This window comes from Tamandua tetradactyla, chromosome X (assembly GCF_023851605.1).
Source record: "Tamandua tetradactyla isolate mTamTet1 chromosome X, mTamTet1.pri, whole genome shotgun sequence".
Lineage (NCBI taxonomy): Eukaryota > Metazoa > Chordata > Mammalia > Pilosa > Myrmecophagidae > Tamandua > Tamandua tetradactyla.
In genome coordinates this window covers 55,240,264-55,250,990 of record NC_135353.1, presented here as the reverse complement: position 1 = coordinate 55,250,990, position 10,727 = coordinate 55,240,264, and the positions used below count along the sequence as shown (strand labels likewise).

Below are 10,727 nucleotides of genomic sequence, written 5' to 3'. Positions count from 1 at the left end.
TGATAGTAATAGTGAAAAAACCTCCATATAGGCTGTATTATGTGCCAAACATTGTTGTAAATTATTATATAGGTTAGCTCCTGAAATCATGTATACAAGCTTATCAAGTAGGTACTATTGTTATCCTTAATTCCAGATAATGAAACTGAGGTATCAGGAAGGTATGTGATTTGCCCAAGTTTCTAAACCCAGTAGTTCAGCTGGGATTTGAAGCAATACAGTTTGGTAACACTCCACGCTCTTAATCACTAAGTATAAATGACTGTCACAACTAGTGATCATGGTCTTAGTTCAGCAAAAGACTGACTTTTGCCAGGTTTTTGTTTCATTCAATTAAATGCCCAGTGGAGAGGCTGAGTCAGGTGAGCTTGGGCCAACTTAGGAAGCAGCCTCAGAGGACAGAACAAAAATGTTTAAGATGGATTTGTAAGTGAATATTGCTGTGCTGTACAAAATGCAATTTTATCTTCTAGCTCCAAATGGAAGTTAGTAAATTCTACATGATTTCTCAATATCTTTATCATTTTTTTAAATGTTCTTTTAGGATTTGACAATGTATAGAGCCTGGTACCCAGGAAAACATGTGGGTAAAGTACGATATGAAGGTAGAGTCATATAGATTATATATGTTTTATGCATTGCCAAATATTTTAAATGTATTTAGATATTTTATGGATTTTGTGAAATATTTTTATGTTATTTTATTTTTTAATACAAAAAAATCATATAAATGCAAACATTCTTATTTTGATCATTCCATTCTACACATATAATTAGTAATTCACAATATCATCACATAGTTGCATATTCATCATCATGATCATTTCTTGGAACATTAGCATCTATTCAGAAAAAGAAATAAAATGAAAACAGACAGAAAAAAAAATTATACATACCATACCCGTTACCCCTCCCTTTCACTGATCACTAGCACTTGAAACTAAATTTATTTTAACATTTGTTCCCCCTATTATTTATTTTTATTTCATATGTTCTACTCATCTGTTGACAAGGTAGATAAGGAGCATCAGACGCAAGGTTTATTTATTTATTTATTTATTTACTTTAGATTTTTATTTTATTTTTCATTTATTTTTTATTTTTTTAATACAAAAAACACCAAATAAGCACAAACATTTCTATTTTTTAATTTGTTTCTTTATTAATTAAAAAAAACTTAACAAATGAACTAAGACATTAACGTGTGATCATTCTGTTCTACATATATAATCAGTAATTCACAATATCATCACTTAGTTGTATATTCATAATTTCTTAGAACATTTGCATCAATTCAGAAAAAGAAATAAAAAGACAACAGAAAAAGAAATAAAATGAAAACAGAAAAAAAAAAGATTATACATACCATACCCCTTACCCCTCACTTTCATTGATCACTAGCATTTCAAGCTAAATTTATTTTAACATTTGTTCCCCCTATTAATTATTATTCCATCTGTTCTACTCATCTGTTGACAAAGTAGATAAAAGGAGCATCACACACAAGGTTTATTTACTTATTTATTTATTTTTTTATTATTTTATTTTTTATTTTTTAAAATACAAAAAAACCAAGAATAAATGCAAACATTCCTTTTTTGATCATTCCATTCTACATATATAAACAGTAATTCAAAATGTCATCACATAGTTGCATATTCATCATCATGATCATTTCTTAGAACATTTGAATCAATTCAGAAAAAGAAATAAAATGAAAGCAGAAAAAAAATTATACATACCATACACCTTACCACTCCCTTTCATTGATCACTAGCATTTCCAACTAAATTTATTATAATATTTGTTCCCCTATTATTTATTTTCATTCCAAATGTTTTCTACTCATATGTTGACAAGATAGGTAAAAGGAACATCAGATGTAAGGTTTTTACAATTACATAGTCATATTGTAAAAACTATATCATTATACAATCATCTACAAGAAACATGGGTACTGGAACACAGCTCTACATTTTCAGGCAGTTCCCTCCAGCCTCTTCATTACATTTTTTAAAAAAATTTATTTATTAATTAAAAACTAAAGAAACAAAATAAAACAATGTACATAATCAGTAATTCACAATATCATCACTTAGTTGCATATTCATCATTTCTTAGAACATTTGCATTAATTCTGAAAGAGAAATAAAAAGACAATAGAAAAAGAAATAAAACGAACACAGGAAAGAAAAAACAAAGATTATACCTACCATACCCTTTACCCCTCACTTTCATTGATCACTAGCATTTCAAACCAAATTTATTCTAGCATTTGTTCCCCCTATTATTTATTTTTATTCCATATGTTCTAATCCTTTGTTGACAATGTAGATAAAAGGACCATCAGACACAAGGTTTTCACAATCACACGGTCACATTATGACAGCTGTATCATTATTCAATCATCCTCAAGAAACATGGCTCCTGGAACTCAGCTCTACATTTTCAGGCAGTTCCCTCCTGCCTCTCCATTACATCTTGAATAACAAGATGATATCTACTTGATGCATAAGAATAACCTCCAGGATAACCTCTCGACTCTGTTTGGAATCTCTCAGCCATTGACACTCTGTCTCATTTCCCTCCTCCCCCTTTTGGTCAAGAAGGTTTTCTCAATCCCTTGATGCTAAGTCTCAGCTCACGCCAGCATCCTTCTCAATCCCCCAATGCTGAGTCTCCGCTCATTCCAAGATCTCTGTCCCACGTTGCCAGAAAGGTCCACACCCCTGGGAGTCATGTCCCACGTAGAGAGGGGTAGGGTGGTGAGACTGCTCACCATGTTGGCTGGAGAGAGAGGCCACATCTGAGCAACAAAAGAGGCTTTCCTGGGGGTGTGACCCTTAAGCCTAAATTTTAAGTAGGCTTGACCTATCCTTTGTGGGGTTAAGTTTCATATGAACAAACCCCAAGACTGGGGGCTCAGCCTATAGCTTTAGTAGTACACACTGCTTGTGAGAATATCAAGAATTCAACTTGGGGGAGTTGAATTTCTCCCCGTTCTCACCACTCCCTGAAGGGGGCTTTGAAGATACTTCTCCACGCATTGATTGAATCACACTGGGATTCATCGGGACATCACTCTGGACAAACCAGCAAAATATCAAGTCCTACCTGAGATTCCAAGTACTTATGGCATTCAATCAAACTATCTACATAAGTTATATTAGGAAATGCACTAGTCAAAATAAAAATTTTGTAACAAATAAACATTTTTTGCTTTAGTCTCACACAGAAGGTGACATTTTAAAATATTAATTACCATCTATTTTCAGTACCCTGCAATAATGACATTCCTTTGTTCTTCCTCATGCAAAAACATTTTTAAAATTGTACCTTGTACATTTCATTATTATTATACACTCTAGGCATTCCTAAATTATACCATCTTAATCTTTAACATCTATCTTTCTTTCTGATTTCATTTATGTCCCCAACCCTCCTCCTTCTATCATTCTCACATGCAGCTTCATTCAGTGTTTTAACATAATTGTATTACAGTTAGGCAGTATTGTGTCCATTTCTGAGTTTTTGTATTCAGTCCTGTTGCACAGTCTGTATTCCTTCAGCTCCGATTACCCAAAATCTTACCCTATTTCTATCTCCTGATGGTCAATGTTACCAATGAAATATTCCAAGTTTATTCACTAATGTCAGTTCATATCAGTGAGACCGTATAGTATTTGTCCTTTTGTTTTTTGCTAGTCTCACTGAGCATAATATTCTCAAGGTCCATCCATGTTGTTACATACTTCATGACTTTATTCTGTCTTAAAGCTGCATAATATTCCATCGTATGTATATTCCACAGTTTGTTTAGCCACCCTTCTGTTTGTTTGTTTTTTTAAATATGGACCTTTTCATGAATTTGTGTGTCATCCTTGTGAAGGGGCCATGCTAATCTTCTCTATATTGTTCCAATTTTAGAATATGTGCTGCCGAAGCAAGCACTAGCCACTCTTCTGTTGATGGACATTTTCGTTGTTTCCATCTCTTTGCAATTGTAAATAATTCTGCTATAAACATTGGTGTGCAAATGTCCATTTGTGTCTTTGTCCTTATGTCCTCGGAGTAGATACTTAGCAATGGTATTGCCGGGTCATATGGCAATTCTATATTCAGCCTTTTGAGGAACCATCAAACTGCCTTCCACAGTGGTTGCACCATTTGATATTCCCACCAACAGTGAATAAGTGTGCCTCTTTTTCCACATCCTCTCCAGCACTTGTCATTTTCTATTTTGTTGATAATGACCATTCTGGTGGGTGTGAGATGATATCTCATTGTGGTTTTGATTTGCATTTCTCTAATGGCCCGGGACGCTGAGCATCTCTTCATGTGTGTTTTGGCCATTGTATTTCCTCTTCTGAGAAGTGTCTGTTCAAGTCTTTTTCCCATTTTGTAATTGGGTTGGCTGTCTTTTTGTTGTTGAGTTGAACAATCTCTTTATAAATTCTGGATATTAAACCTTTATCTGATGTGTCATTTCCAAATATTGTCTCCCATTGTGTAGGCTGTTATTTTACTTTCTTCATGAAGTTCTTTGATGTACAGAAGTGATTAATTTTGAGGAGTTCCCATTTCTTTCTTTCTTTCTTCAGTGCTCTTGCTTTGGGTGTAAGGTCTTTAAAACCACCTCCAATTATAAGATTTATAAGATATTTCCCTACATTTTCCTCTGTTTCATGGTCTTAGACCTAATGTTTAGATCTATGATCCATTTTGAGTTAACTTTTGTATAGGGTGTGTGATAAGGGTCTTCTTTCATTCTTTTGCATATGGATATCCAGTTCTCAAGGTACTATTTATTGAAGAGACTGTTCTGTCCCAGGTGAGTTGGCTTGACTGCCTTATCTAAGATCAAATGTCCATAGATCAGAGGGTCTATATCTGAACACTCTATTCAATTCCATTGGTCAATATATCTATCTTTACACCAGTACCATGCTGTTTTGACCACTGTGGTTTCATAATATGCCTTAAAGTCAGGCAGCATGAAACCTCCAGCTTCGTTTTTTTGCCTCAAGATACTTTTAGCAATTCGGGGCACCCTGCCCTTCCACATAAACTTGCTTATTGGTTTTTCTATTTCTGAAAAGTAAGTTGTTGGGATTTTGATTGGTATTGCGTTGAATCTGTAAATCTGTTTAGGTAGAATTGACATCTTAACTATATTTAGTCTTCCAATCCATGAACATGGCATGCCCTTCCATCTACTTAGGTCTTTTGTGATTTCTTTTAACAGTTTCTTGTAGTTTTCTTTGTATAGGTCTTTTTTCTCTTTAGTTAAATTTTTCCTAAGTATTTTATTCTTTTAGTTGCAATTGTAAATGGAATTCATTTCTTGATTTCCCTCTCAGATTGTTCATTACTAGTGTATAGAAACAGGACAGATTTTTGAATGTTGATCTTGCAACCTGCCACTTTGCTGTACTCAATTATTAGCTATAGTAGTTTTGCTGTACATTTTTCAGGGTTTTTGACATATAGTATCATATCATCTGCAAACAGTAACAGTTTTATTTCTTCCTTTCCAATTTTGATGCCTTGTGTTTCTTTTTCTTGTCTAATTGCTCTGACTAGAAATTCCAACACAATGTTGAATAACGGTGGTGATAGTGGACATCCTTGTTTTGTTCCTGATCTTTGGGGGAAAGTTTTCTATTTTTCCCCATTGAGGATGATATTAGCTGTGGGCTTTTCATATATTCCCTTTATCATTTTAAAGAAGTTTCCTTGTATTCCTATCCTTTGAAACATTTTCAACAGGAAAGGATGCTGAATCTTGTCAAATGCTTTCTCTGCATCAATCGAGAAGATCATGTGATTTTTCTGCTTTGATTTGTTGATATGGTGTATTACATTAATTGATTTTCTTGTGTTGAACCATCCTTGCATACCTGGGATGAATCCTACTTGGTCATGATGTATAATTCTTTTACTGTGTTTCTGGATTTGATTTGCTAGAATTTTGTTGAGGATTTTTGCATCTATATTCATTAGAGAGATTGGTCTGTAGTTTTCTTTTTTTGTAATATCGATGTCAGGTTTTTGTATGAGGGTGATGTTGGCTTCATAGAATGAATAGGTAGCTCTCCCTCCTCTTCAATTTTTTTTAAGAGTTTGAGCAGGAATGATACTAATTCTTTCGGGAATGTTTGGTAGAATACACGTGAAGTTGTCTGGTCCTGGTCTTTTCTTTGTGGGAAGCTTTTTAATGACTGATTCAATTTCTTTACTTGTGATTGGTTTGTTGAGGTCATCTATTTCTTCTTGAGTCAAAGTTGGTTGTTCATGCCTTTCTAGGAAGTTGTCCATTTCATCTGCATTGTTGTATTTATTCGCATAAAGTTGTTCATAGTATCCTGTTATTACCTCCTTTATTTATATGGTGACAGTGGTTATGTCTCCTCTTCCATTTCTGATCTTATTTATTTGCATCATCTCTCTTCTTCTTTTTGTCAGTCTTGCTAAGGGCCCATCAATCTTATTGATTTTCTCATAGAACCAGCTTCTGGTTTTATTGATTTTCTCAATTGTTTTATGTTCTCAATTTCATTTATATCTGTTCTAATCTTTGCTATTTCTTTCCTTTTGCTTGCTTTGGGGTTAGTTTGCTGTTCTTTCTCCAGGTCTTCAAAGTGAACAGTTAATTCCTGAATGTTTTGACTTTCTTCTTTTTTGATATAGGCATTTAGGGCACTAAATTTCCCTCTTAGCACTGCCTTTGCTGCATCCCATAAGTTTTGATATGTTGTGTTTTCATTTTCCTTTGCCTCAAGATATTTACTGATTTCTCTTGTAATTTCTTCCTTGACCCACTGGTTGTTTAAGAGTGTGTTGTTGAACATTCACATATTTGTGAATTTTCTGGTGCTCTGCTTATTATTGATGTCCAACTTCATTCCTCTATGATCTGAGAAAGTGTTTTGTATGATTTCAATCTTTTTAAACTTGTAGAGACTTGCTTTGTGACCCAGCATCTGGTCTGTCTTTGAGAATGATTCATGAGCACTTGAGAAAATGTGTATCCTGCTGTTGTGGGGTCTAATGTCCTATAAATGTCTCTTAAGTCTAGCTTATTTATTGTAATATTCAAATTCTCTGTTTCTTTATTGATCCTCTGTCTAGATGCTCTGTCCATTGATGAGAGTGGGGTATTGAAGTCTCCAACTATTATGGTAGATGTGTGTATTTCCCTTTTCAGTGTTTGCAGTATTTGCCTGGTGTATTTTGGAGCATACTGGTTCGGTGCATAAATATTTATGATTGTTATGTCTTCATGCTGAATTGTTCCTTTTATTAGTACATAGTATCCTTCTTTGTCTCTTTTAACTGTTTTACATTTGAAGTCTAACTTGTTGGATATTAGTATAGCTACTCCTGTTCTTTTCTGGTTGCTATTTGTATGAAATATCTTTTCCCAACCTTTCACTTTCAACCCATGTTTATCTTTGGCTCTAAGGTGTGTTTCCTGTAGACAGCATATAGAAGGAACCTTTTTTTAAATCCATTCTGCCAATCTATGTCTTTTGATTGGGGAGTTAAATCCATTAACATTTAATATTATTACTGTTTGGGTAGTACTTTCTTCTGCCATTTTGCCTTTTGGATTTTATATGTCATATCCAATTTTCCTTCTTTCTACACTCTTCTCCACACCTCTTTCTTTTGTGTTTTCATATCTGTCTCTAGTGCTTCCTTTAGTATTTCTTCCAGAGCTGTTCTCTTGGTCACAAATTCTCTCAGTGATTTTTTGTGTGAAAATGTTTTAATTTCTCCCTCATTTTTGATGGAAAATTTTGCTGGGTATCGAATTCTTGTTTGGCAGTTTTTCTCTTAATAATTTAAAAGTATCATCCACTGTCTTCTCGCCTCCATGGTTTCTGCTGAGAAATCTACACATAGTCTTATTGGGTTTCCCTTGTATGTGATGGATTGCTTTTCCCTTGCTGCTTTCAAGATCCTCTCTTTCTCTTTGATCTCTGACATTCTGATTAGTAAGTGTCTTGGAGAACGTGTATTTGGATCTATTCTTTTTGGGGTATGCTGCACTTCTTGGATCTGTAATTTTATGTCTTACATAAGAGTTGGGAAATTTTCAGTGATAATTTCTTCCATTAGTTTTTCTCCTCCTTTCCCCTTCTCTTCTCCTTCTGGGACACCACAACACGTATATTTGTGTGCTTCATATTATCATTCAGTTCCCTGAGTCCCTGCTCATATTTTTTCCATTTTTTTCCCTATAGTTTCTCTTTCTTATCGGATTTCAGATGTTCCATCCTCCAGTTCACTAGTCCTTTCTTCTGTCTCTTGAAATCTACCATTGTAGGTTTCCATTTTTTTTTTTTTTTCATCTCTTCTGCCCTGCCTTTCATTCCCATAAGTTCTGTGATTTGTTTTTTCAGACTTTCAATTTCTTCTTTTTGTTCTTTCCTTGCCTTCTTCACATCCTCCCTCAATTCCTTGATTTGGCTTTTCATCAGGTTTTCCATGTCTGTTCATATATTCTGAATTAATTGTTTCAGCTCTTGTATCTCATTTGAACTATCAGTTTGTTCATTTGACTGGACCATATCTTCAATTTTCCTGGCATGATTTGTTATTTTTTGCTGGCATGTAGACATTTAATTGCCTTAATTAGTTTATTCTGGAGATTGCTTTCACTTATCTTACCTAAGATTTTCTTGCTGGATGAATTTGTTGTCTATCTGTTCTTTGATATTCAGTTCAGCTTTTTCTGGACCTCTTGCTTAGGTTTTGTTTAACAGAGGATAATTTTTTGGTTCTTGTTTCTTGCCCTGCTTGTATGGAGCCTTTTCCCCCTCCACCCTTAGGAGGGTCTATGTGGGTATTATAGACTCCAGCTGGGTTTTCCCAGACTAAACTGACCTCCTATCAGGGTGAAGGATTCACCTGCATCAGTTTTCCCTCAGGGTGAGACCCAGCATGTTAAAAGACTTTCCTGTGCAGTCTCTGGGCTCTGTTTTTCTTATACTGCCCAGTATGTGGCACTTGCCTGCCTGTGGTTCCCACCAGCATAGATGATGTGGCACCTTTAACTTTGGAAGACTCTCCCTGCCGGGGGCATGGTGGAGACAGAGGAGAGGTTGTAGCCTGATTTTAATGGCTTCAAATTGCCAAGCCCTGGGTTCTGAATTCCTTGAGGGAGGGTTTCCACCTGAGTTGGTCTTCACCCCGCCCCTGGGGAGGCACAGGTGGGAGACACGCCCTGAAAGCAGACCATTTCTGCCTATGCCTGGGGCAGTTGCAGCCCGAGAAGTCCGGCCTCTGAATCTGGAGGCAGCCAACCCTCCATAATAACACAGTCACCAAAACCTCTGTCTCTTCCCCTTTCCTCTTTTTCCATTTGACTGATGAGCAACTACCACCTTGACCAGGTTCACCTGAGCTGGGGGCCTATTTTTAGTAGTCAGAATTTGTTAATTAATGCCAGAATTGGTGTTTGGTTGGACTCAGCCCCTGCTGCTGTTAAAGTCTTTTTCCTTTCCCCTCTGGGAAGCAACCTGTTGGGGAGCGGATCCAGCCACCATAGCTTGGGGAACTCATGGTTCTGGGGATGCTCACAGCTGGTCCACCTGGTCCAGATTGGGGTACGCTCTGTGTTCGGTCACTGACGTGGCTCTGGGAGCTGTTCTGTACTGTTTCTGGTTATTTAGTAGTTGTTCTGGATGACAAACTAAAATGCGCACATTTCTAAGCCCTCATCTTGGCCAATTTTTCCCCTACTATTTATTTGCAATCCATATGTTTTTCTTGTCCATCAATAAGGTAGACAAAAGGAGCATCAGACACAAGGCTCTCACAACCATGCAGTCACACTGCAACAGCCATATCATCATATAATTATCTTCAAGAAACATGGCCACTGGAGCACAGCTCCACATTTTCAGGCAGTTCCCTCCAGCCTCTCCATTCCACCTTAACTAAACAGGTGATATCTATTCAATATGTAAGAATAACCTCCAGGATAACCTCTCGACTTTGGAATCTTTCAGCCATTGACACCTTACTTTATCTCATTTGGCTGTTCCTCCTTTTGGTCGAGAAGATTTATGAAACCTTCTTTTACTTAAACTATGAAATATAGCCCATTATTTGCAAAAGACCTGAATGTGGTGTAAAATCCTTATATATTTAAGCTTTTATTTTCTAGTGTACATACAACCTAAAGTTTCTCTTTTAACCACATTCACCTATATAATTCAGTACTGTTGATTATACTCACAATAATTTGCTGGTATAACTACCACTTATTTCCAAACCTTGGACATCAGCCTAAATAGAAATTCAGTACAAGATAAGTATCAACTCCCCATTCTCTAACCACAATGTATCTTCTGGTAATGTATATTCTAGATTCTAATGTCATTCTACAGTCTAAGAGTAAGAGTTCATAACATGGGAATCATGCAGTATTTTTCAAATTGCATCTGGCTTATTTGACTCAACATAATATCCTTAAGGTTCATGTATATGATCTCATGCACCAGTACTTCATTCCTTTCTGAAAACTGTATAATTGTCTATTGAATGTATATACTGCATTTTGTTTACCCATTTGTCTGTTGATGGGTATGTGGGCTGTTTAAATTTTATGGCAATTGTAAATAATGCTGCTATGAACATTAGTGTACAAGTATCTGAGTCTGTACTTTCAATTCTTTTGGATATATACCAAGTAGTGGGATTGCTGAATCATACAG

At 35.7% G+C, this 10,727-nt stretch overlaps 1 non-coding gene across 1 annotated transcript; it reads right to left on the bottom strand.

Annotated features, from left to right (window-relative positions):
• Positions 1-3,844: 3,844 nt before the first annotated feature.
• On the bottom strand, positions 3,845-3,951 carry LOC143672236 (U6 spliceosomal RNA). Its single transcript, XR_013169705.1, has one exon. It is a non-coding gene; the product is annotated as a U6 spliceosomal RNA (small nuclear RNA).
• Positions 3,952-10,727: the final 6,776 nt, after the last annotated feature.